Source organism: Lacerta agilis, chromosome 1, assembly GCF_009819535.1.
Source record: "Lacerta agilis isolate rLacAgi1 chromosome 1, rLacAgi1.pri, whole genome shotgun sequence".
Lineage (NCBI taxonomy): Eukaryota > Metazoa > Chordata > Lepidosauria > Squamata > Lacertidae > Lacerta > Lacerta agilis.
Window position 1 is genome coordinate 87,822,219 of NC_046312.1, and position 24,344 is coordinate 87,846,562.

General features: G+C 43.6%; 1 protein-coding gene across 3 annotated transcripts in view; it reads left to right on the plus strand.

Moving 5' to 3' along the window:
- Window positions 1-21,163: 21,163 nt before the first annotated feature.
- PTPN4 (protein tyrosine phosphatase non-receptor type 4) overlaps window positions 21,164-24,344 on the plus strand; it is an 81,993-nt gene continuing 78,812 nt past the window's right edge. For all 3 annotated transcript variants that reach the window (XM_033162006.1, XM_033162023.1, XM_033162015.1), the window contains exon 1: window positions 21,164-21,500. The gene's annotated coding sequence lies outside the window, so the exon portion shown is untranslated. The remainder of the gene's footprint in view (window positions 21,501-24,344) is intronic.

Genomic DNA, 24,344 nt, shown 5'->3' on the forward strand with positions numbered 1-24,344 from the left:
ACAATATAGTACAAAACCAATTGTGCCAGAGTTATAGTTCTTGTCCAGAAAAATATAATTTCCATGTAGTCCATCACTGACACACATAAAGTTGCCTTTAATTCAATGCATGATGGAGAGCTGCTCATTCAGTTAAGTAATTATAACCATAGGTTTAACAGGGGTTTTATCCAGCTGATTTAAAACAAGCCATGTGTACATTTATTATTATTATTATTATTATTATTATTAATAGGATAGGGGTGTCTGGCGTGCTCTGGTCCATGGGGTCATGAAGAGTCGGACACGACTGAACAACAACAACCACTTGGTTTAGATTTTAAAAACTCAGTTTAATTTTTTATTTGTAATTTTATTCGAGGAAAAGGGGGCCTGGTTTTAATTCCCTTCCAAGAGCTTATTGAAAATGACAAAGTAGGTAATCCTACTGATCCTTTGACTCAAGATACATGGGCAGACTCAGTTCATCAACTTCTGCGTCTTGCCAGCGCTTTCCCTTCACCTCTGAATCATAAGCAGGCATCCCACTCACTCCTTGGAGGAATTCTGTGGGAAAGCACATTTTTTTCCAGCTATGCTACAACACCGTTAGGCCAAACCCAAGGACACCCTGCAGAGCCATGTTCTGCACCTCCATCTCTTTAATTTCTTTCTCTTTCTTTTTGGGAAAAAAGTGTGGGAGGGGGTAAATTAGATAAGAGCCACAGAATTGGGTGAGGGGTTAGCACTTTCTCCAAGTCTTCCGGTGGGAAAATGAATGAGATTGTAACCATGGCATTTGGAGAATGGGGTTAACCTTCCTCCCCACCAAGCCATTTCTCTCCATCTAGAATCTGGGGTCACGAAGAGTCGGACACGACTGAACGACTGAACAACAACAACAGAATCCAATAACAGATTTTCAGTGTGTCTTCCCAGTTTTGGCCTTACAAACCAAGCACTTTGCTGAGTCCTGGCTGTTCGACCTGATGAGTTTCTGTTTTTCAGAAGGAATTCTCTGGACCACACTGCCTCCTAGAGGTACTCTTAAAATAGTGCACCGCAGCCTAGTGCTAGGATCAAACGGCGTCAAGTTTTCCAACTGTGGCATAAGGAGTACAATGCGGGCTTTGCCACGGATGGCAGAAGCTTTGTTTTTCCAGGGCTTATAAATGCAGCAGACAAATGCATCATCATGGTCTAACAGCCAGACCATCTGCATGTACGCTGAGTGCCAAATCTCAACCCAACGCCATTAGCGAGGCTGTGCTATTTAGTTAAAAAAGAAAATGCTGTAAGATCCCGACCCACTAATTGCATCTGACAGAACATTTTCCCTGGTTGAAGGAAAGCAAGCACAGCCTTTTGTTTCTGTGTGGGAGCAAAAAAATAATCGTCTTATGGCAGCATCTGATGGATTCTGTAGGTTTTTCAGAACGTGTTTCAAATGCAGAAAGAATAATAGAAGGGGATAATATTAAAAGGGGACACGAGTAATTAATCTTACAGGGGAATGAACAGTATATTCCTAATACTTGATTCCTCCATTGATTTTTCTGTTATGCTAAGGTATGAAGTGTGTGAACAATTAATGAATCTGCACACTATGTATTCGTCAATCTGTGGTGGTCTAGGTTAGATTTCTTTGTTTAGACATCCTGTGTTGTTCAGTCTGATCCTGGGAGAAGTTGGTACCAGTTTGCTTCTGGTGTATATATTTGTGACAGAACCATATTTCTCCCTAATCATACTGGGAGATAATCTCATCTAGCCTCTTGTATCTAAGCAGGGCTTTCTAAAGAAAATCCATGTTGCCTAAAGATTTATTTGGCTTCTCATGGAAAGCCTCCAGTGGGGGCGGGGGGCGGGTTGGGTCTGTCCTACTCTCGTGGCCAATTTATTCCCTTGACCAATCACTTTTATGATCTGGTGTTTCCCCCTGTATATTAAATATATGGCAATGTCAAGGGAATTATGTTCTATAGAGAGTACGAGAAGGCAGTGTGCCTACAAGCTAAAATTCTACATGGGGATGAAACAGAAGAAGTGGAGGCAATGCTTAACAGTCAATAGGAGAAAATGCATTATTTATTTATTTTTGTTTGTTTGTTTGTTTGTTTGTTTGTTGCATTTCTATCCCAAATTGTCTGCAAGGAGCTCAACATTTAATTCACATAACCATCCTGTCAGGTAGGTTAGGTGGCCAAACATCACCTAATGAGCTTCATGGCTGAGTGGGGATTTGAACCCTGGTCTCCCAGCTCTTAGTCTGGCACTGCATGTCTGACTCACAGGTGCCAGGGCAAGAGAAGGAGGAAGAGCCAGGGTTTTCCGAGACAGAGGAAGGCACGCAGGCTGTGGCAGAAGAAGAAGAGGCTGTTCGGTCAACAGATGGGTCAGTAGATTCCCCACCTTGTTGTCTCAGAACCAGGAAGGGCTTGAAGCAGGAAGAGTAGCGACGACTTCCATGCAGAAGAAGTCTCAGGTTGCAGAAATACAATACAACCCAACAGGGGAGAGTATATAAGCTGGCAGAAGGGAAGGGTCTCACTGTGGCTGCAACTGCTCTGCAGGTGTCATGGGCCAGGAGTCCATTTCACCCGCTGAACAGCAGCCTGAATGGGTAGAAGGTGGAATGTCTCCACTACAGCTGATCAGCTTTCAAGGACAGGAGAAGAAGGCACTGGTGGGAATCAGCTGGCTCCAGCCTTCTTAAACAGAGCTCTCAGCAGCACTCAGATGCTGGAAATAGTGTCTATGGTTCCTGGTCAAACCTTCCTGCTTCCTGCTGTCCATCTGGTCCCTTGTCTCTGTGATCATCTGGATCCCCTGACCTCTGGATCCCCTGACTTCATATATGAATTCTGCTCTGAGGCAAGGGTTCCTCAGAGACTCCTAGCCCATGCTTGCTCAGCAATGGGGCTACAACAGCAGGGCACATATCTGGGGGACAGCTGCCTAATGCTAGAGGCATGTGTGCATCTTAATCCAGAGCACTGTGGGAGTTGCTGTAAGTGCTTCTTTTGTCAATAAAGATTTATGTATCAGATTTGTGGCTTTCTTAGCTGGGGTGGGCCAGGACGGAAGGTCACAAGCACATTCATAGTGGGATATGAGAGAGGAGGGGAAAGAAAAGGCCAGGGAAGGTTTTGAAGGCAAGCACGGATAGTTGGTTCAGGAGCTGCAAGCAGACCAGAAGGCAGTGTAGGAATATATGAAGGAACTGGTTGGGAGAGGTGCCAGAATGGGAAAAAATGAACCAGGCATCTATTACAGAAGACTTCCTCAAACTCGGCACTCCAGATGTTTTGAGACTACAATTCCCATCATCCCTGACCACTGGTCCTGCTAGCTAGGGATCATGGGAGTTGTGGGCCAAAAACATCTGGAGGGCCAAGTTTAAGGAAGCCTGAATTACAGTAACTCTCTGCTTGCTTGTACCACTGTCTCCAATAGTATAGCAGACAATTTCTGCATCCATCTTGTTTGTGACATTTTAATATCTACTGTGTCCTTTCTTGAGCTTCTTTTCAAACTAAACAAAGGTGATGTCTTGGACTTGTCTTCCAGCGATGCTCTTGCAAAACCTTCTGCCATCTTTGCCAGTTGCTTTTGAATTTTCTTCAGTTTGTCTGCACTTGTCCTAGAACATGGGAATAGAAAATGGGTTTTGATAGTATAGATCTACATATGCTATGAATGCCCACGACACAGTTATACTACACTGCTGAATCACAAACAGTTTGTCGTCCAGTATAGCAGCCAATTCCTCTCGGCAAGGATGTTATCTAACAAAATATCCCATTTTTGAATGTAACACTTTATTGTCAAATGCACAAACAAAGCACATTTCTTGCCAAAGGCTTGCAATATATTAAAAAAAAAAACCAATTGAGGGACGGGGACAGGAAGAGGAAAAGCTGATTTAAAAGCAATAACAATAACAGTTCAAAGAAACCTAGTATGTTAACTTCCTTTTCATTCTTTACAGGATAAAATATAGTTCTCCAAATTAACAATAATATCTGGAATCCAAAACTTAGCCTCCAAAGTGCTTGCCACCCCTTCATCTTATTTTCATCTGCAATTTCTATGAGCACAGTGGGGCTAGGTCACAAGTAAATAAAAGAAACAAACAAGAATACAGCCAAACCTAATCTTTTTTTTTTTTTAGATGCCCCACCTCAGAGTGGCTGTGAAGTGGCTCCTGGGTCCTAAGAAAAGGATCGTTGACCTCTACATCCATACCCCTCCCCTTGCACAGAATGGCAGGCTCCTGTTTGCTCATTTGGTCCATGTTGCACATCCCAGGCCATTGCATTTGTCCTGGTGGTCAGTGTTGTAGCAGAGAGGTGAAATCTTGTTGGCATAAACCACCGATTCTGAACGACTAGGCCATTGTATTTTCATAGGCACTGGTGTACTTTCCCAGGGTACTTCTGCCAGTTGGCACCCTCTGTGATGACATGATAGAAGAAAGCAGACAAAGGACAACAGCTGCAGTAAAATCCACATCAGCAACCATTTGGTCAGGCTGCTGTAGTAGCCACTCTACTCTCTGAGTAAGAGGCAACTCATCATGGCCTGACACGAAGTCAGGTGGTGGTTGGCATTTGCTGGCACCCATCATCAATTCACAGGATGCACACTGCATACAACCTTTTTTTAAAAAAGAGTACTGGAATTATTTATAGTGCAAAAATATTCAGGGTGCATTACAAAGGCGCATTTTAAAATAAGTTTACTTGAAATCCACGGGATTTAGTTGTCGCAAGTAACAGGGCTCAGAATTTGGAGCACCGTGCTAAAATATCCAGACCATTTAACTCAAGGGGAGTCCTGCCCAAGTAGTCATGTAACTGCTGCTACAAAACCTTTTGTGAAGCCTCTTTTGCAGGGGCCTGTCCAGATCTAGAAGGGCAGAAGGGAGATTGGCATCTGCTCGTAGATCTCACCATTATCTGAATTAGATCAGCAATGCTTTAGGACTCCCACTTGTTTTAACGATGGCTGCAACAAAATGATTCACCCACCCCACCTTGATATACTGTGAAATGAAGAAATCTGGGTGGGCGGGTAACCACGGGTGGTTTTTTTGTATGGAAGGACCGTGAGCCCAGTTCAGCTGTCATACTCAAACCCGTGCTCAGAATTCTTAAATTCTAAGTGAATGTCTTTTGCACTAGTGCCTTCTATTCAATCACTTCATTTTTGAGATTATTTTGAGTGGTGGTGATGTCTCATCAGTTGAAATGGGGTGTGAGTGGGTGTGGGTGTGACCATGCCACTACATGCAGTTTTAAGGACTTCCCAACACACTCCACTAAGAGTAAGATCAAAGCTAGGAAACGACATGTTATATATACACTTGGGTAATTCTGCCCAAAGAATCTGGAATTCTGCAATCACCCAATCCAAAATGTAGTATTACTACATAGGGTATACTATGTAGTATACTACATAGGGCTTGCACCCACCACCCCAGTTGACGTTTTGTTCTTTGTGATTCTCCAGTGGTTTGACTTCACCCCTGAAGGTGCACTCCAGTGTCGTTTCAGACAGATGGAAGCCAGCAATTATCCTCAGAGTGAAACTTTGTGTTTGTAAAGATGCAACCTCAGAATTTTGTGCAACTGAGAGTGGGCACAGGCAAACATTTTTCAAGTAGTAACTCACTATTGTGTAATTGTAATCATGAAATAAGGAGGATAAGAAAATGGTTTGGGGGAGGGGGGAGTTGAATTAAATATTTGCATCTGTTTTTACTACGGACGATCTAGGGCTGATATTTATGCCTAGACTGACTTTTTCTGTAAGGGACCCTAAAGAACTAAGGTAAATGGTGGTGACAAGAGACGATGAGCTAGACCTTATTGACATATTTAAAATTAACATCAGGTCCAGATGGGATCCACCTAAGGCATCCAAGTGTGAAATTACTGATCTTCTAACAAACACATGTAACTTATCCCTAAGGTTGGTCTCTGTGCTAGAGGACTGGAAAGCAGCCAATGGAATATCAATTTTTAAAGGGGGATGCAGGAAATTACAGGATGATTAGCTTAATATACTCTGCTTAAATTGATGGAATATATTATTAAAGATGAAATTATCAAGCATACAGAACAGGGGTTGACAGCCTGTGACCCTCCAGCTGTTGGTCTCTGAATCTATCAACCCCAGCCAGTATGGCCAATGGTGGAGGATAATGGCTGTCCACTATCATCTGGAAGGCTACATGTTGCTCACTACTAATATAGAATAATAAGTCTTGTTAAAGAACAAGGCTAGCTTCTAAAGATTTTTGAGAGCGTCAGTAAACATATGGACAGGGGTAATCTGTTAGACATTGCATACTTTGACTTTTTAAAAGCTTTGACATAGTCCTTCACACTGTAGTAAATGTTGGTAAATGTTTGCCCACATTAACCTTGCTTTTAGGGTACATTGTTTTTGTCCTTAAATATGAGTACTGTACTCATAGGTAAAGGTAAAGGGACCCCTGGACAGTTAAGTCCAGTCAAAGAAGAAGAAGAAGAAGAGTTTGGATTTGATATCCCGCTTTTCACTACCTGAAGGAGTCTCAAAGCGGCTAACATTCTCCTTTCCCTTCCTCCCCCACAACAAACACTCTGTGAGGTGAGTGGGGCTGAGAGACTTCAAAGAAGTGTGACTATGGGGTGCAGTGCTCATCTCACTTTCAGGCCAAGGGAGACGGTGTTTGTACACAGACAGCTTCCCGGGTCATGTGGCTTCTGGCGCAACAGAACAATGTGATGGAAGCCAGAGCGCACGGAAATGCCATTTACCTTCCTGCTGCAGCGGTACCTACCGTATCTATCTACTTGCACTGGCGTGCTTTCAAACTGCTAGGTTAGCAGGAGCAGGGACAGAGCAACGGGAACTCACCCCATCGCAGGGATTCGAACCGCCGACCTTCCAATCCTTCCAATCGGCAAGCCAAGAGGCTCAGTAGTTTAGACCACAGCACCACTGTGGCGTTTGCCCACTCATTATGGAGATGTCGTATTGGGGGGGAGAGAGAAAGGGTTAATAGGCTGATCAATAAGAAAGCCCAGGGGAGGAGCCTAACTGTGTTTAAGGCTCAACACAGGGGTTTTGGCAGTTAGTTCGGTTGGTTTCTTGTGGGTAGGAGGCATAGGAGTCAGAGTGAGTTAGAGACAGAGAGAGTGAATCGGATTACAGTGTTTCAAAGTATTTAAAACTTGTTTGCGTTCACAATAAACGTATTTGTTAATACGTTACAACCTGACTGAGTCTGAATATATTACCGGGGAAACCTGGTTGGTGACAGTGGAAGAGATAAGCTGTGGTGGTGCAGGGTCAATAGTCCGTGGAATGACCAGGGGCTCTGTGCAAACGCCACAACCACCCATGCCCCCACCGTACTCATGAGCAACCATCATTCAAGTATTGCGTACAGCAGGGCTAAAACTGCACTCATGCAGCTTTCCTATTTGATCCACTAGGCAATTATTTTTGTACTCAAGTATTCAAATTAGAAGGGACCCAGGTGGCACTGTGGGTTGAACCACAGAGTCTAGGGCTTGCTGATCAGAAGGTCGGTGGTTCAAATCCCTGTCACGGGGTGAGCTCCCGTTGCTTGGTCCCAGCTCCTGCCCACCTAGCAGTTCAAAAGCATGTCAAATTGCAAGTAGACAAATAGGGACCGCTCCAGCGGGAAGGTAAACGGAGTTTCCGTGCACTGCTCTGGTTCACCAGAAGCGGCATAATCATGCTGGCCACATGACCCAGAAGCTGTCTGCGGACAAACACCGGCTCCCTTGGCCTATAGAGCGAGATGAGCGCCGCAACCCCAGAGTGGGACACGACTGGACCTGATGGTCAGGGGTCCCTTTACCTTATTCAAATTAGAATACAGAACAAAACTTGTCATGAGAACCAGCCCTTAGAGGTGAGACTTCACCAAACAAGTGGGTTCATGCAGATTTCTTCCTCCATTTTTGCTGTTGCAAAATCCAGCCAACAAAATCAAGGCTACTGTGATAAAAGTGTCTTTAGGGAAGATATATAATGGTGCTTTGTTTTTCATTTTAAAAATTGAGTCCTTGCTGCTCTTTCCATTCATCGCTTATTACAGACAGCATATACGGGGGGGTGGGGGGTGGGATTGTAAGCATTTGCCATAGATGACAGAGATTAATACCACATCTGTTAAGAATGCTTAGTTTCCTTATACAGGACGAAACTGTACCTATGTGTCTCCCATAAAGGGGTGAGCATTGGGTTCCTGTCAGCTCCTTGCCAATTAGCACTGTATTCAATTGGTTAGCAGGTACACGTTCACTCGTAATGATTTCTCTAACTCCACTCCCACCCTGCCCATGGCACTCTAAAGCTCACAGAGCACATCAGAGGTTTTGCAGTCAATACTAAGCGAGGTTAGTTCTTAAAAATTAGTTCAGGAGAAAATCCTATATATTCCATTCCAAGCCCCCTGAGGCACTTGCATCCCCTTTTACACAACGCAGGGCAGGTTCACTGATTTCCAGCTGCCAGAGTGAAACAAACTGCCCTTTGAGTCATGACCTCCAGAAACCAAATGATGTGTAATTTGGGTGTGAAGATAGGATAGCACACATCAGATACTTGCTGGCAGACAGGTGAAGCGCTCAAGTATCCCTGCCTTCCTGGAAGGCTTTTTGTGGGGGACAGATTTCCTGTGCCATTAATGCATGCATGGAAAAGTACATATTGGGCATGTGCCTCTGCAACCCATGTAGTTATTAAAGGCAGAGGGGGTTGGCTGCCACATTTCAGTTTGCAATCTACCACCCTGGTGTGCAGATGACTTCTTCATACTATGAGCAGGAAGAGAGTCCTGCCCCCAGTAACCCTGGATATAAGGGGAAAGATTAAACCCAGAAACACTGAAGAATTAGAACATATGCAGAATGCCCTTCACTCCCCATACTTGGCCACCCAGCAGAGATTAGCTAGTCCTTAGTTCATTCTGCACCCCACAGAGTTTAGGCTATAGCGGCCAAAATAATTCATTCACGTAACTACATGTCACCATAAGTCTTGTGAGTGCTGCTCTAAAAGAACTGAATCTCCCAGTGTGATTCCATGGGGATGCAGTTGGCTGGCAGTGGTATTAAAAAGCTACATCTGATGGCACCCTGAGCAAATTTAGCCAAATATTGAAGGCCTGCCAAAGCAGCATCTGCCCAGTAGCCAATAAAGCATTTGTTCTCTACTCCATTTAATAGAGCAGTGCTTTCAGCTCCGTGAAACAAACGTCTCAAAAGATGGCCCACATTCGCCTTATGGCTTCTGCTGTACGACTTAACAATCGTGGCAATTATCTCTAAGGTACACAGCTTTCACCCACAATAACTTTCTTATGTAGAGAAATGAGAGTGTAGCAAATAAAATATTTACTCAAATATTTATTAAAATAGGCTACTTGGAGTAACATCAGCTCCAAGGAACATCACTGGATGTTTGATCCTCAGTTATGAGTGCAAGGAATTAGAAGGCAGGGGAGGATTCCCTCCCCTCTACTTGTTCTTTGCAATGTTGCAACTGGTTCCCCTTTACTAAAAAGTACCTGCACATAAAACCATACCCCCAATAAGAGTTTGATCTCCCCTGAATCTCTCCCTCCAACCCCCACTGAGCTTTGCATTGGGCCACTATAGCATCTCTACAAAAAGTACTGATGACCTTCCCAGTACTATAGCCAAAGACATGGCCATTCAACTGTGATCACCTTTAGACCGTGCACTAAATATTGTGTCATTATACATGCAGAAATGCTACACAGGGGAGCAGAAAGTCTCTGCCGAAGAACGCTGGAATCCAAATCTGTTTTTCTAAAGCACAAAGCACTTACCTTCTGAAAATCTCCAGCAGGGCCACACCCTGAAACATTTCCCTAAGTGGCAGTGTAGGCAAAATTATGCAACACTAGAGAACATAGTTTTCCTTGATCATTTGTTTAATGCTAATGACGCAGGAGATTTCATTGAACGCAACCTACACTTAGTCATATGTAGGTTGCTTTCTGATATGGGTATAGGAGTGGCTGAATGAGTAAATCCTTTGAACTGAGGAATGTCACATTCCATTGTAGTAACAGGTATGGAGAAATGGGTCTTCTTGGTGGATTATTCCACACATTTGAGACTGGCATACAATAGACTTCCATCTGACCTCCTCTCAGTAGTATCATGAAATTTATAACAGCTAATTTGTTCCAGGCATCTGGCCATTGTTGTACACAGCATAATAAGTGACCTTGTAGTAATCAGACAGTTGGTATATCTAGTTTAATCCTTTCACATCTGGTTCAGGAGAAGATTTCCCCCAGCCCTGCTGCCCAAGATCCTTCATGGGAGAGGTCAGGAACTGAAGCTTGGATTTCATTCATGTGCCCTACACACTTGTAAGCACGGGTGAAACAAACTCTGGCTTCCCCACTCACATTTTATCCAGTCAGCATCATCTCCTGAATCCTTTCCAGTCTTCTATTCTTCTCTCCTGTTTCCTGCATCTTTTCCATGGTTTTTAAAAAGTATCCTCCCCCATTCTATGTAGTTTTAGAACACCAGGAAGGGACAGTATATTATGTGTTAAAATTTTATTGAAGTATCCCATTCCCACGCCCTTTCCTCCCATCTGGTTGTATGTATGGCTTGGAGAAAAGCTTTTATTTCTCTTCAGCTGTCTTTAGTACAAAGTGAAGTGTGTGAGACAGAAGTCAGAAAGGAATAATCCTATCAAGCCCAACAGGGCTCACCTCTGAGTAAACTAGCATAAGTTTGGTATTTCTCATCGTAGGCAATAAATGCAAAAACAGCTCTCTGTAGCTCTTTTTCTAATCGACACACCCAGTTTTGTGCACTGCCAGAAAAAAATATGCAGGACTGAATTAATCACTCCGGTGTTGCAGCAATTGATCTGACTGACAGACATATGGGAACCAGATCTACTGGAACACTGAATGCTTCTGTGGCTCTTAGAACCAGATAATAATTAACAATGGCGGCTGCAATTTGCTTACAAGAACTGTCCTCCAGATTACACAGCCATTAATAGTAACTTGTTTTTTTGTGAGAGTTCAGGTAGAGATTTTGACCTTTCCAGTGCACCTGTATGTATGTTATGTTGTATTATGCTCCTTACCTGGAATTCCAACCTCTTGTGAGACTGTCTTTTACTATCTCCTTAAGCCTGTGTTCTTAAGTGCTTCTCATATCCATTCATCTTCCATGGTATGCTCTTTTACGTAACAATGATCCAGAAGATGTTAGGTGTACAGAGTAGCTAGCATTATGATCAGGCCAGTAAATGTTTGCAGAGAAAGTAGTAGGGTGTCTAATATACTTCTTCGAAACAAACAAACAAACAAAATTCCTTCCAGTAGCACCTTAAAGACCAACTAAGTTTGTTCTTGGTATGAGCTTTCGTGTGCATGCACACTTCTTCAGATACACTGAAACAGAAGTCACCAGACCCTTATATATAGTGAGAGGGTGGGGAGGGGTATTACTCAGAAGGGTGGTGGGAATGGGTGATTCGCTGATAGGTGAGGTAAACCTGTTGACAACTGTTAACAACTGCAATTGGTGTTGTAGGAAAAAGCAAGGGGTGAAATGGCTAACAATAGCTTTGTCATGTATAATGAGATAAGAATCCAATGTCTCTATTCAGGCCAGGTCTCTCCATGGTTTTAAGTTTGGTGACAAGTTGCAATTCAGCAACTTCTCTTTCCAGTCAATTTCTGAAATTCCTTTATAATAAGACAGCTACTTTGAGATCTTGTATAGAATGTCCTGGATACAAGATCTCAAAGTAGCTGTCGTTACCATTTGCCTCAGATATTTTTGACTGTATGTGTACTGGCTTTAACATACCAAGCACAAACGTACCGGTAATATATGGACCACTGTGATTTCTGCCCTTAGTGTTCAATCCCAACGAATAATACAGAAGCAAATGTTGGTGCTTACGTTATTCAATTGAATTTTTATGTTAGTCCTTACTGTCATAAGGAACATATGAAGGTAATATGTGAAATGCTATCTTAAACTGAAGATTCAAATTCTAAATTATTTTGGCAAAAAAAAGGCCATAATAGTTGAAGGTCACTTTCAAGTGTTGCAAAAGGATTATAGGCTGAAACGATGGCTAATCCAGCTCAAGAAGAACCATCACTCATTTGAAGGTAAAGACGTTCTTCCACCCTCTTCATTATTCTCTTTCCTTTCCTGTGGATTGACATGTGTTGCCATCTTGGCTTGCAACCAGCTTCCCCTGATTTCCTGACTAAACTGCAACAGCAGAGCAACTAACATGGGGGACACACACACACACACATTTTCTTTCAAGCTCTCTGCAATTTCCTACTGATGTCAATGATGCCTCAGTAAGCCCTGCATGAGAAATACAGTGGAAGACAGATCACAGGATTTGGCTTGGATTCCATCTGGCAGAAGACCAGTACTGTACTGCATTCACTTCCACCAAACCTACCAACAGGAATTTAAAAATGATGGTGCATGAGAATGCACAGTAATTTTTTTAGTGTACGTCTTAACTTTAAAGGAGAAAAAGGTTGAGCTTTAAAAAGATAGCTCAGCCCTGAGGATGATTCCCTGCAGTGTGGTTAGTGCCAGATTTACATATAGGCTAAAAAAGCTATAGTTTAGGGCCCCACTCTCTTGGGGCCCCCCAAAAAATTTAAAGGAAAAAAAAACCTGGATGTACATTTCCAAAATATAAGATAAAAAACAAATAAAATAAAACCTACATACAGCCACAGTGTTTTGTGTTGTGTAGGCTCCTATGATGTAAGTAATGGGCCCCGCCTGCTAGCCGGCTCCCTAAAATATCACTGGTTTTAGATACCTATTAGGTCCATAAATTACCATATAGCATATATTTAACACAAAACAGCAACAATTTGTTGTTGACAAAGGACAGCTGGACATATAAAGGGTCCCATTACCTTCAGTAGCTTGGGGCCTCATCAAACCTGAATCCGGCCCTGAGTGTGGTCCACAGGTATGACTGAAATGAATAATATTACGGCATGCTGACCAATCACCTGTCTCCCTTAAAAATTGTAACTGGTTCTGGTGATCAAAATCACATGACCAGGACATTCCCCTTATTAAATAGTACCTGCAAATCAATGTACTCCAAAGTTGAAAATCTTGCACTACAAGGGGTTAGGCTAAATGATCCTCGGGGTCCCCTCCAGCCCTACAATTCTGTGATTCTATGATGATGTTGTTGTTGTTCAGTCGTTCAGTCGCGTCCGACTCTTCGTGACCCCATGGACCAGAGCACGCCAGGCACGCCTATCTTTCACTGCCTCCCGCAGTTTGGCCAAACTCATGCTAGTCGCTTCGAGAACACTGTCCAACCATCTCATCCTCTGTCGTCCCCTTCTCCTTGTGCCCTCCATCTTTCCAAACATCAGGGTCTTTTCTAGGGAGTCTTTTCTTCTCATGAGGTGGCCAAAGTACTGGAGCCTCAACTTCAGGGTCTGTCCTTCCAGTGAGCACTCAGGGCTGATTTCTTTAAGGATGGATAAGTTTGATCTTCTTGCAGTCCATGGGACTCTCAAGAGTCTCCTCCAGCACCATAATTCAAAAGCATCAATTCTTTGGTGATCAGCCTTCTTTATGGTCCAGCTCTCACTTCCGTACATTACTACTGGGAAAACCATAGCTTTAACTATACGGACCTTTGTCGGCAAGGTGATGTCTCTGCTTTTTAAGATGCTGTCTAGGTTTGTCATTGCTTTCCTCCCAAGAAGCAGGCGTCTTTTAATTTTGTGACTGCTGTCACCATCTGCAGTGATCATGGAGCCCAAGAAAGTGAAATCTTTCCTGGCCTTTGCATTTTTGAGCTACCACAGTATCTCTGCAGTCTCGTAACAAAGACATGGCCACTCACCTATTTCCCACAGTCGCCTTTTGAAAAGGAGTGTAAGTGCACAAATTGTATGCTGGGGACTGAAGCATTAACTGAGAATTAGCAGCACATGTTTTATCTACAAGGCTGTCTTCCTGAAGGTATGGAAAGCCATTCGATTTTTTTTAGAATGAATAAAACACATTTCAGATGGGAATTAAGAGTTGCATTGCTGTAAAATCATAAAGACAAACACTTATTGTTACAATGCAGGTAATTATTGCTTTTAAAAACTGTCTTCTGCCACATAACCAAAGCTCTCTTGCTTTTATTATTATGATTATCCTAACTTTTAAAAAAATCCATTCAGTTTCATTTCTTCCAAATCAATGATCATCAGAAAAGAATGAAACAAAGGATTTTTTTGCACGAAACCTTTTAAAAAACAGTATCAAATACAAAACACAGCATCTGACTGTACCAAATTAACTTGGTGTTCTTTGCATACTTATCGGGGTTTGACAGTATATAGCAGGTTGCACCAAAATCACCTTTGCCTATAAGTTTCCCAAGCATCTAGCTAGAAACTGACTCTTTTGAGGTTTCATGAAGTGGAGAATTGAATGCATACACTGGGGTCCTGTGGCTCTTCTGTGTGCAGACCAGCATAGGACTCCTGATGGCAGAAGGGGGAGAATGAATGTGAGTTTCATCAAATCTTCAATTTCCCCCTGTCCCTGCACTATTCTCACACTGTCCCAGAGAGTCCTCTCAATGCCCAAGAGCAGATTTTCAAGGGTGCAAGAAAGAGGCTGCAGCGGGAAGGAGCCATCAGTGAAAGCCTCCTCTGCTTTACAGCTGCAAGAGCATCTGCTCAAGAGACACTCAGGATCCAAAAACCATTATGTGAAATGGGGGAGGGGACAGTTGAAGCACCAGGTGGATGGGGCCCCTCCATATCACAGGATCATTCACCATCAACTGCCTGATGAAAAGAATGCCAGGAGATTCTTGCATGGAAGCATGCAAAGTTTGGTCCTGCTCTAGCTGTTCTGGTATTGTTTTGTTTTATGTGCATAGGTGTTAACTGATTTGCTTCATTTTATTAATATTATGGCTGCACTATTCATTAAACAAACGTCTTCTGCAGCTTGCTGCCAACATATGTATACTATCACCAATGATCTAGTGGTATTTGAATATGCTTCCTGACAATATAAGCAAATGGTGTTATTTGAAAATGAAGTTCCACACAAGCCATTTTAGAGCCCTGGTAATTATTATTATTTATTAAATTTGGAGTGTTTCATGTGAGACAACGGGGTTCCGGTGCTACTTGTTGGATGCTACAGCACCTCCTTCATGTGCACTGCAATTCTGTATATTCTGTGAGGGAATATTTATGACATTTATATCTCAGTTGCTCCAAGGATCTCAAGGTGGCATACAATATTCCCCCCCTCCTCACTTTATCTTCACAACAACCCTGTGAGGTGAGTTATGTCAAAAGACAATGACTGGACCAAGGTGAGGCTGAGTTGGAATTTAAACCCAGACTCTAATCTCTAACCACTATGCCATGTTGGTATTGGGCCATAGTTCAATGAGGCAGGTATCTATCTATAAGGCAGCTTGCATGCAGAGATGCTGTTTAAGATATCACCTCAAAAAAGTCCACATTTTGCAATCATTTTGGGACAAAACCATTACTATCTCTTTGCTTATGAAACACCAGGTGCAAGCTATAAAGGATGACTCATGCTAAAGGTAAGTATTGCCATTATAACAGAGCATACTATGGGCTAATTTCTTACCAGGAAATTATGCTTCATTTAGTGGCTTTCACTGATGCCTGCAATATTCCTTCCTACTTCACATAATAAAAACAAACCATCCACATTGTCCTGCTTGAGTTGGAGGAATACCTTCTTCAGCAAGAGTCTGTTCTTCTCGTGTGGGTTCCCTGTACAATTTACAATCCTGGAAAATCAGGGTTCCATGCTGCACAGGGAGCCAAAATTAGGGTTTTGGTTTGTTTGTTTTTTAAAAAGGAGACAGAGCTAGCACACTCATCTTTGCACGCTGGTTTAACTCAGAACTAGAGTGCTGTGGCTTCATTATTTATTTACTTAATACAGTTATAGCCCACCTTTCCTTCAAGGCAATGTACATACTCGTCGTCCCCATTTTCTCCTCACAACCCTGTGAGGATGGTTAGACTGACTTAGTGACTGGCCCAAGGACACCCAGTGAGTTTCATGGCTGAGATTGCTCGATTGATATCTTAATTTTGTAAACCAGCCTGGGAACCACCAAGCAAATTCCCTTTAGCCTCTGGCTGCACAGTCTGCAAAACCAGTTCACGCAAGGTGAACAGACAACCATTAGCAGAGAATGACCTGCTGTGGAAAGAAAGAGAAAAATACAAGAATCTATAGTTGGGCTCAGAGCACAGCCTAGCCACCTGTCTCCAACAACAGCAAACCCTAGTAGTAGGAAGAAACATGCAAGAGTGATTCATCCCACATTTCCCTTGCAGCTGTCAAACTTCGAAGGTTGAAAGGGGCCCTAAGCACAATAACCACATTTCATGGTCACATTGCTTAGGCCAGCCTGTGGTTGTCCAGTTGCTGGTGGTACTTACCATCCCTGATGGCCAAGCTGTGCGGAGCTAATGGGTCCTCTGAGCCCAAAATATCTGGAGAACCACAAGTAACCCATCCTGGCTTATCTTTTGAGGCTGCAATCTATTTTAGCAAAGCAAATTAGGAATTTCAGCATGCATAAATGCAAGCTAAATATATAACTTTACAGGCCTGATTGTAACCAAGCTTACTCAGAAGTAAGTCCCACTGATTTTCTTGGGAGTTCCATCCGAGTTAGCTTTAAGCACTGCACCTGTAATATTGGTACTGGCCACCCCAATTTCTGCTGAGTTGGTGCACAAGATTCCAAGGGGCCTGAGTTCCTTTGTGGGAAATGAGGTGTGAAGGAGTCAGCAGTGTCTTTGAAAGTGTGCATGCACATGGAAGCTCATACCAAGAACAAACTTAGTTGGTCTCTAAGGTGCTACTGGAAGGAATTTTTGAATTTTTTATTTTGTTTTAAAATATGATTTACTGACACATATTTGCACCAGAAACTTTCAATGGAAAAGAGATTTCACAGCATTCACAGCTCAGCAGGAGCCCGTCCTTCACAACAGCTCAGCACTGGTTTCCCAGACACCTCTGTGCCTCTCTCCCAGGCTGCCCCAATGGTTCCAGAGGCAGATTTAGGGGAGCAGGGCCAGTTCAGTCGCATTGGAGCCTCAGCAGAGCCTTAGGGGTGCTGCAACTATAATATAGAATGGAAGGTGAGAGGAGAGGGGTCCCTGAATTTTGGCAACACACAGGGTGCTGCTGAAATCTGAGATTCCAAGGTCCACCACTGATGGTTCTGGCCTTCACAGCAGCTCATGGGAGCTCTCCTCCTTCTTCCCCAAATTCTAAATTTCAAAAGGACACATTTTTCCTTTTGTGGCAACCTCCTCCCCTCACCAGAAGAGCCTCCCGTCATTGATGAGTTAATGACTTGCTTCCAACACGTTTTGTCATTCTTAATGACTTCTTTCTCAGGTGAGGCACTGGCATCTTCCCTTCAATACTCATATTACTAAATTCTGCAATTTATTTATTTCTAACATTCACTGACTCTAGCTGTTATGGGTGCCCTTGCACCCCCAAACTCTGCTACCTCAGATATGTAACAATATTTTATGGAAACATGGTACAATATTGTATCCTACACACAGGCATTTTTTTGGGGGGGCGGAATCTCACATGTACCTGGTGTGAGACCTGTTGGCTCCCCAGCACTCTTACACAACACCTGCCTTGGGAACTGTTTTTTGATCCAAAGGTGACCAAATATTAGCTTTAGAAATAAACTGCAACAGTGACATGTCATTCAAATCCTAAAGTAACTGTGGTTAATGTTAACTATGTTTTGTTTCTGAAAACTGTTTGATTCAGAGTAGCCATAGCTAATATTAACTACAGTGAGTCAAGTTCAGATGACAAACTAAGCAAGACTGGAAGTCAAAACTTCTGTCCTTCTTACAGCTGCACCAGAGTAGGAGGCGAAGCTAAATTATTGCCATCCCAACCAGACAAGTCTCTATAAAGTACAGAGAGGCAAGGCAGTATTATACCTGTTCTATGTGATCTGCACTTCCCAGCCCAATTTAAGGTGCTGAGTGGCCCTAAGTGATTTGAGGGCAAAATATTTCTTGTTATGTATGCTGACCTGATTGCATTTTTGTACATTATTTTCAGCTATACTTGCACTTTCATGCACACTTCTCCCCTCAAAATATGCATTTTGGTACTCATTACTTGATTAGGGCACTGCACTGCAAAATTCAGAAAAGTGTGAATTTCAAATTCATGTATTGTTTTTGCAGGTTCACCTTCAGAGGCAAACTGAATTGAATCTGCCCCACCATCCTTAACAACAGTAACAACACAGTCCATTTCAATTCCCCACATCCATCCACCCAGCATTTGTGGGGAACTGCAAGCTGAGCATCGCTTAACTACAGTGGTACCTCAGGTTACAGATGCTTCAGGTTACAGACTCCGCTAACCCAGAAATAGTACCTCAGGTTAAGAACTTTGCTTCAGGATGAGAACAGAAATTGTGTGCTGGCGGCGCAGCAGCAGCGGGAGACCCCATTAGCTAAAGTGGTACCTCAGGTTAAGAACAGTTTCAGGTTAAGAACGGACCTCCAGAACAAATTAAGTTCTTAACCCGAGGTAGCACTGTAGTGCTGTTCCCACAAGACCCTAAACCTATCACAATATACTCCTGTCCAATGCAGCAAAATACAGGCAATCCTGCTGAGCTCTCTGAACCTTCATTTTAAGGCAGCTGCGTATGTCAAATCCATCACACATAAGTGTGGAACTAAAGCACCTTTGTGTAATTTAAATCACTATTCATTACATAGCAAACCACTGTTCCTGGATTCAAGTTAAATCTGAAGTCCTCATGATTTTACCAAGGATTCTCACATGGCTCCATAGTCACAATCCTAAGATTTGAATATTGGACATAGGTGCAGCTTGGGAATTCTTAAATCAATACTTCAGCACAGTTGAGCCTATCTTTAGGATGTTAAACATGTAGGCTACCTTTGAAGGTGACCTGGAAACTACAACTAATCCAGAATGCGGCAGCTAGACTGGTGACTGGGAGCAACCGCCAAGACCGCAAAACACCAGTCCTGAAAGACCTACATTGGCTCCCAGTATGTTTCCAAGCACAATTCAAAGTGCTGGTGCTGACCTTTAAAGCCCTAAATGGCCTCGGTCCAGTATACCTGAAGGAGCGTCTCCACCCCCATCATTCTGCCCGGACACTGAGGTCCAGCTCCGAGGGCCTTCTGGCGTTTCCCTCATTGCGAGAAGTGAGGTTACAGGGAACCAGGCAGAGGGCCTTCTTGGTAGTGATGCCCGCCCTGTGGAATGCCCTCCCACCAGATGTAAAAGAAATAAACAACTATCTGACTTTTAGAAGACATCTGAAGGCAGCCCTGTTTAGGGAAGCTTTTAATATTTGATGAATTATTGTATTTTAATATTTTGCTGGAAGCCACCCAGAGTGGCTGGGGAAACTGGGGTGGGCTATAAATAATAAATTATTGTTGTTGTTGTTGTTTAGTCGTTTAGTCGTGTCTGACTGACCCCATGGACCAGAGCACTATTATTATAGGCGAGGACATACTATGTGGTAGAATCAAATACCAGGAATAATAATAATAATAATAATAATATGCTGGGGGGGGGAGAATCTGTGGATCCACTTTCACTGTGTTTTACATAAAAGGAAAGAGTTTCCCTTCCTATACCTGCTTCCTGAGTCTTAGCGTGCTGAATAGGGCTTATTTCCGTATCAGCATGAGGAGCGTAGGAGCGCAGTCCTACAGATGTTTACTCAAAAGTGAATCCCATGGTGGTTTTTACAGCGCTATACTTGGAAGGAAGAGTTGCAGCTTCACCGCTTAACTCTATGCATGTCTACTCAAAACTCACCCCCCAGGGAAGTGTGTCTGCAGGGTGGCAGCCTCAACAGCTTTACGCAAGAATATATTATGGCGATGTGGTAAACACGTCCCGCAAAACAGGCACGCACTCAGCTCGCCCGTCTTTGTAATGCGCGGTGCCGCCTTTTTTACACGCGATTCTGAGTACAAGAAGAAGAAATAATGAGGCTATGCGAGTTCTGCAGCGACTGCACATCTCAAAAATGAAAATTTTGGACAAATCACCGAAAAAAGAAGGAAAGCTATGACGATCCAAAAGCACAGCCGTAACGAAGGACAATGATCACAAGAAAAAAGGGCACGGGGGGGGGGGAGAACTGCGCTAGATCCAAAATAAAAAGCTGGTGAAATGCACAAACTGCGCTTCCAAAAAGAAAAAAAACCCGCGCCCCGCAAAATAAAAAAGCCCAAGATGAAATTGCCAGCAGGTGTCACTACAGCTCTCATTCAAGCAGCCGCCCTCCTTCCCCTGCCTTTTGTAAGAGCCTCGCGAAATACTGCAAAAATCCACCCTTGGTTGCTCTGAATGAAGTCTCTGTTTCGGAGAGGCTTACCGCCGTGACGGGCGCAGTCTCTGCCCTTGCAGCGACGGACGTCTCGGCCAGCCAACCGCCTGACTCGAAAAGGGAGGAGGGCGGGGCTTCAGCCGGCCCAGCCAACCCCGTCTCGTGATTCGAGCCAGAAGCTAGGCAGCGACAGAGGAGAGGCGAAGGGGCGGGGGAGAGCGAGAGCTTGGCAGAGTTCGGGCGCTTCTCGCGAGAGCTTGCCCCTTCCCACTTTCCGCTGGGTGACTGCGCAGCTGCCATGTTGGTTGCTATGCTGCTGCCTGTCTGAAGGCAGGAAGGAGGGAGGCAGGCTCTGGGGTGGAGGAGGAGGGGAGGAAGACGGAGGAGGTGGCGGCGGCAGCTGCTCGTTTTCGGCCCCCCGCTCAGTGCAGGCAGGCAGAGTCCCGGTGTTTAGCTACCGCCTCTCACCCGCCCCCCCAGCCTCGGCCCCACAGCTGCAGGAGAAGGAAGAGAGGGGGAAGCCTCCTTGCGGGGTGGGAGGGAGGAAAAGGTCCGGGGGTGCCTTCCCCTCAGGCAGAGAGGGGTGACTGCTGAGACCCCTTCCCCCCTCCCTCCATTGGAGGGGGTGCCCAGTGGGTGGGGAGGGGGGGAGGCTGCATTGCCTTCCCCCCTCCCTCCACCTGCTCACCCACCTACCCACCCACCCACCCTTGCCTTTCAGTCTGCGGCAGGAATGTGGGGGGGCTATGAGTTGAGAGGGGGTCGCTCACTGCAACGGTTGCTGGAGACCCCCATCCTATTCGCCTACTGCTGCTGTTGCTGCTCCTCGCGGGGTGCAAGAACTCGACTGAACTGAGCCGTTTCTGCGGGTTAAAGTAAACCTTTTGTGTGTGAGGCGTGTGTGTGTGTTGGGGGGCAAGACCCCCTTCCCACCTCCACTTTACCTTTTGGCTTCCCTTTTCTGGGTTGCTCCATTGCTCCATTATCATCCTCGGGAAGGACGTGGTTGTTATATGAAGGTAAGAGACTATTACTGGGGGTTTCGCTTTTAAGTTTTCAAGTTAAAATGGGGGACTCCCCTCTCTTCCAATTTTTTTTTTAAATAATAAAATTGTTACATGCTCTCGTTTCAAATGTTGCATGTGTGATATCCCTTAGGTTAAGTATGTAGAGTTAAAAATTACCAACCCACCCCCTAAATCGCTGTGTGTCTGAGTGCTGAATGTTGGACGACCCAATAGATGCAGAGGAATGTGTGGCAACAGGAAAGGAGGTGGGTGGGTGAAGAGTTGCCAAATCATAATTATCCAAAGTATTGATCTGGGGAGGGTAGCATTGATTTACAGTTGTGGATTTGTTGAATTATATATTGTATATGGTGCTCATTAAAAATGCAATATGCCTTCTTTGAGTGTGCTGTTTGCGCTAGAAAGGGAGTTAAAGAGATGGTAATGTTAATGTTATTTTAGGTCAAGCTATTTTTCAGTTCAATATTGGTTCACTCAAGATTGGGAAGGTCCTGAAGTAAAGTGGTTCTTTCCTCCCTACCTTTGTTAGTCAAGCTGATGTATTTACAGTAGATGCAGACTGGTAATATTTGTATAAATGGTTTCTTAAACCCAAAGGTTGTGTATGGTTGACTATGTTGCCTTTGCGTTCTATTATGTTAGCTGAAAAAAGCAAAAAGACATCACCTTGCCGACAAAGGTCCGTATAGTTAAAGCTATGGTTTTCCCAGTAGTAATGTACGGAAGTGAGAGCTGGACCATCAAGAAGGCTGATCGCCGAAGAATTGATGCTTTTGAATTATGGTGCTGGAGGAGACTCTTGAGAGTCCCATGGACTGCAAGAAGATCAAACCTATCCATTCTCAAAGAAATCAGCCCTGAGTGCTCACTAGAAGGACAGATCCTGAAGTTGAGGCTCCAGTACTTTGGCCACCTCATGAGAAGAGAAGAATCCCTAGAAAAGACCCTGATGCTGGGAAAGATGGAGGGCACAAGGAGAAGGGGACGACAGAGGATGAGATGGTTGGACAGTGTTCTCGAAGCGACTGGCATGAGTTTGGCCAAACTGCGGGAGGCAGTGGAGGATAGGCGTGCCTGGCGTGCTCTGGTCCATGGGGTCACGAAGAGTCGGACACGACTGAACGACTGAACAACAACAACAACAACAACAACATGTTAGCTGAAGAAGCAGCAGGATTACGTTATTCTTAGGGGGAGTGGAGCCATGACAAAATTAGGTTGCGTGAAGGTGTGTAAGAGTCCTGTCTGGGTTCTTGCATCTAAAGGTATTTGAAGAAATGTTTTTCAATCACCAAGGCATTCAAATAGGTTCTGAGATCAAAATGTTGCTCTATTGTATTCCATTTTTTTTCAGAATTATGATGTGTGAAGTGTTAGGTTATATTTGTATATTTAAAAAAAACTGAAAAGGCTAGGCATCAGTTACTTTGACGTGTATTTCTAAAAGACATTCTGAAAGATCAGAAGTCAAGCTAGAATGTGTTGCATTGTATTTTCAAGGGGTAGTTGCCTGTATATGTACAGTGTATGTACAAAAACTGAGGTTCCACTGTAGTATGAATGATCTTGTATCTATCCTGCTTCTAGCAGCACAGTTAAGGTTGCATTAGTGTGTGTCAATCTCAAAACAGCCATTTCTATAACTGTATGCATATACTAAATATGCAAGATAGTAACTTTGAAAATAAAGAAATTATAATTAAAGGGTATTGCAGCTTTCTTTTTATTTTGATGTAGTTCCAGATGATCTTAAGAACTCTAAGGTTACACTTCTTCGGCACCTGACATACCTCATGTAAAACTCATTTGTCATCTTCCCTTTGAAAAAGATGTCATGCCAAATCAGATGCCAAGGTTTAAAATGCCATTCAGAAGAACAATAAGGATAGTGGTAGTGTTTTCTATTTATGGCCCTAATTGATTTTGCAACTCTTCAGTTTTGCTTTCTGAAATTTCTTTTAAAAATTTATAGCATAGATTCACACTGATAATTGGACCAGGATTTCATATCAATAAGGGGGGAGCTCAATTGCAAGTTATTTTATTTCTAAATTAGTGTATCTTATTGAAGGGGTTTATGTTATAATAGGGGTGCGGGTGGTGCTGTGGGTTAAACCGCAGAGCCTAGGGCTTGCTGATCAGAAGGTTGGTGGTTCGAATCCCTGAGACGGAGTGAGCTCCCGTTTCCTGGTCCCTGCTCCTGCCAACCGAGCAGTTTGAAAGCACGTCAAAGTGCAAGTAGATAAATAGGTACCGCTCTGGCGGGAAGGTAAACGGTATTTCTGTGCGCTGCTCTGGTTCACCAGAAGCGGCTTAGTCATGCTGGCCACATGACCTGGAAGCTGTACATTGGCTCCCTGGGCCAGTAAAGCGAGATGAGCGCCGCAACCCCAGAGTCGTCCGTGACTGGACCTAATGGTCAGGGGTCCCTTTACCTTTATGTTATAATAACCAATTGTTACCTTTTCTATATCTTCTGAATATGCTCCTGTATGTCACCTGCAGAGGAAAGAATGTTCATGAAGGTTTTCTACTGGCTAGATATTAAATGAAATATAGTTTGACATTATCGAATAAAGTAGCAATATTCATGTAGAAATAAGCACAATAAAATTTCATATCATTTTAAATTAATGGGTGGTTATATGCATGTAATAAATTAATAAATTTTGCAAAATTAGTATACTTAACATTTCTCTTGCTTTTTATGTTTCTGAAATCTTAGGCTTCAGCATCATTCCAGATTGTGAAAATTGGACTTCAAAATAATTATTTAGGCATTTCCTCATCTCATGAATTACCCAGTCTAGAATACTGTAGTAGATCTTTTTTCTT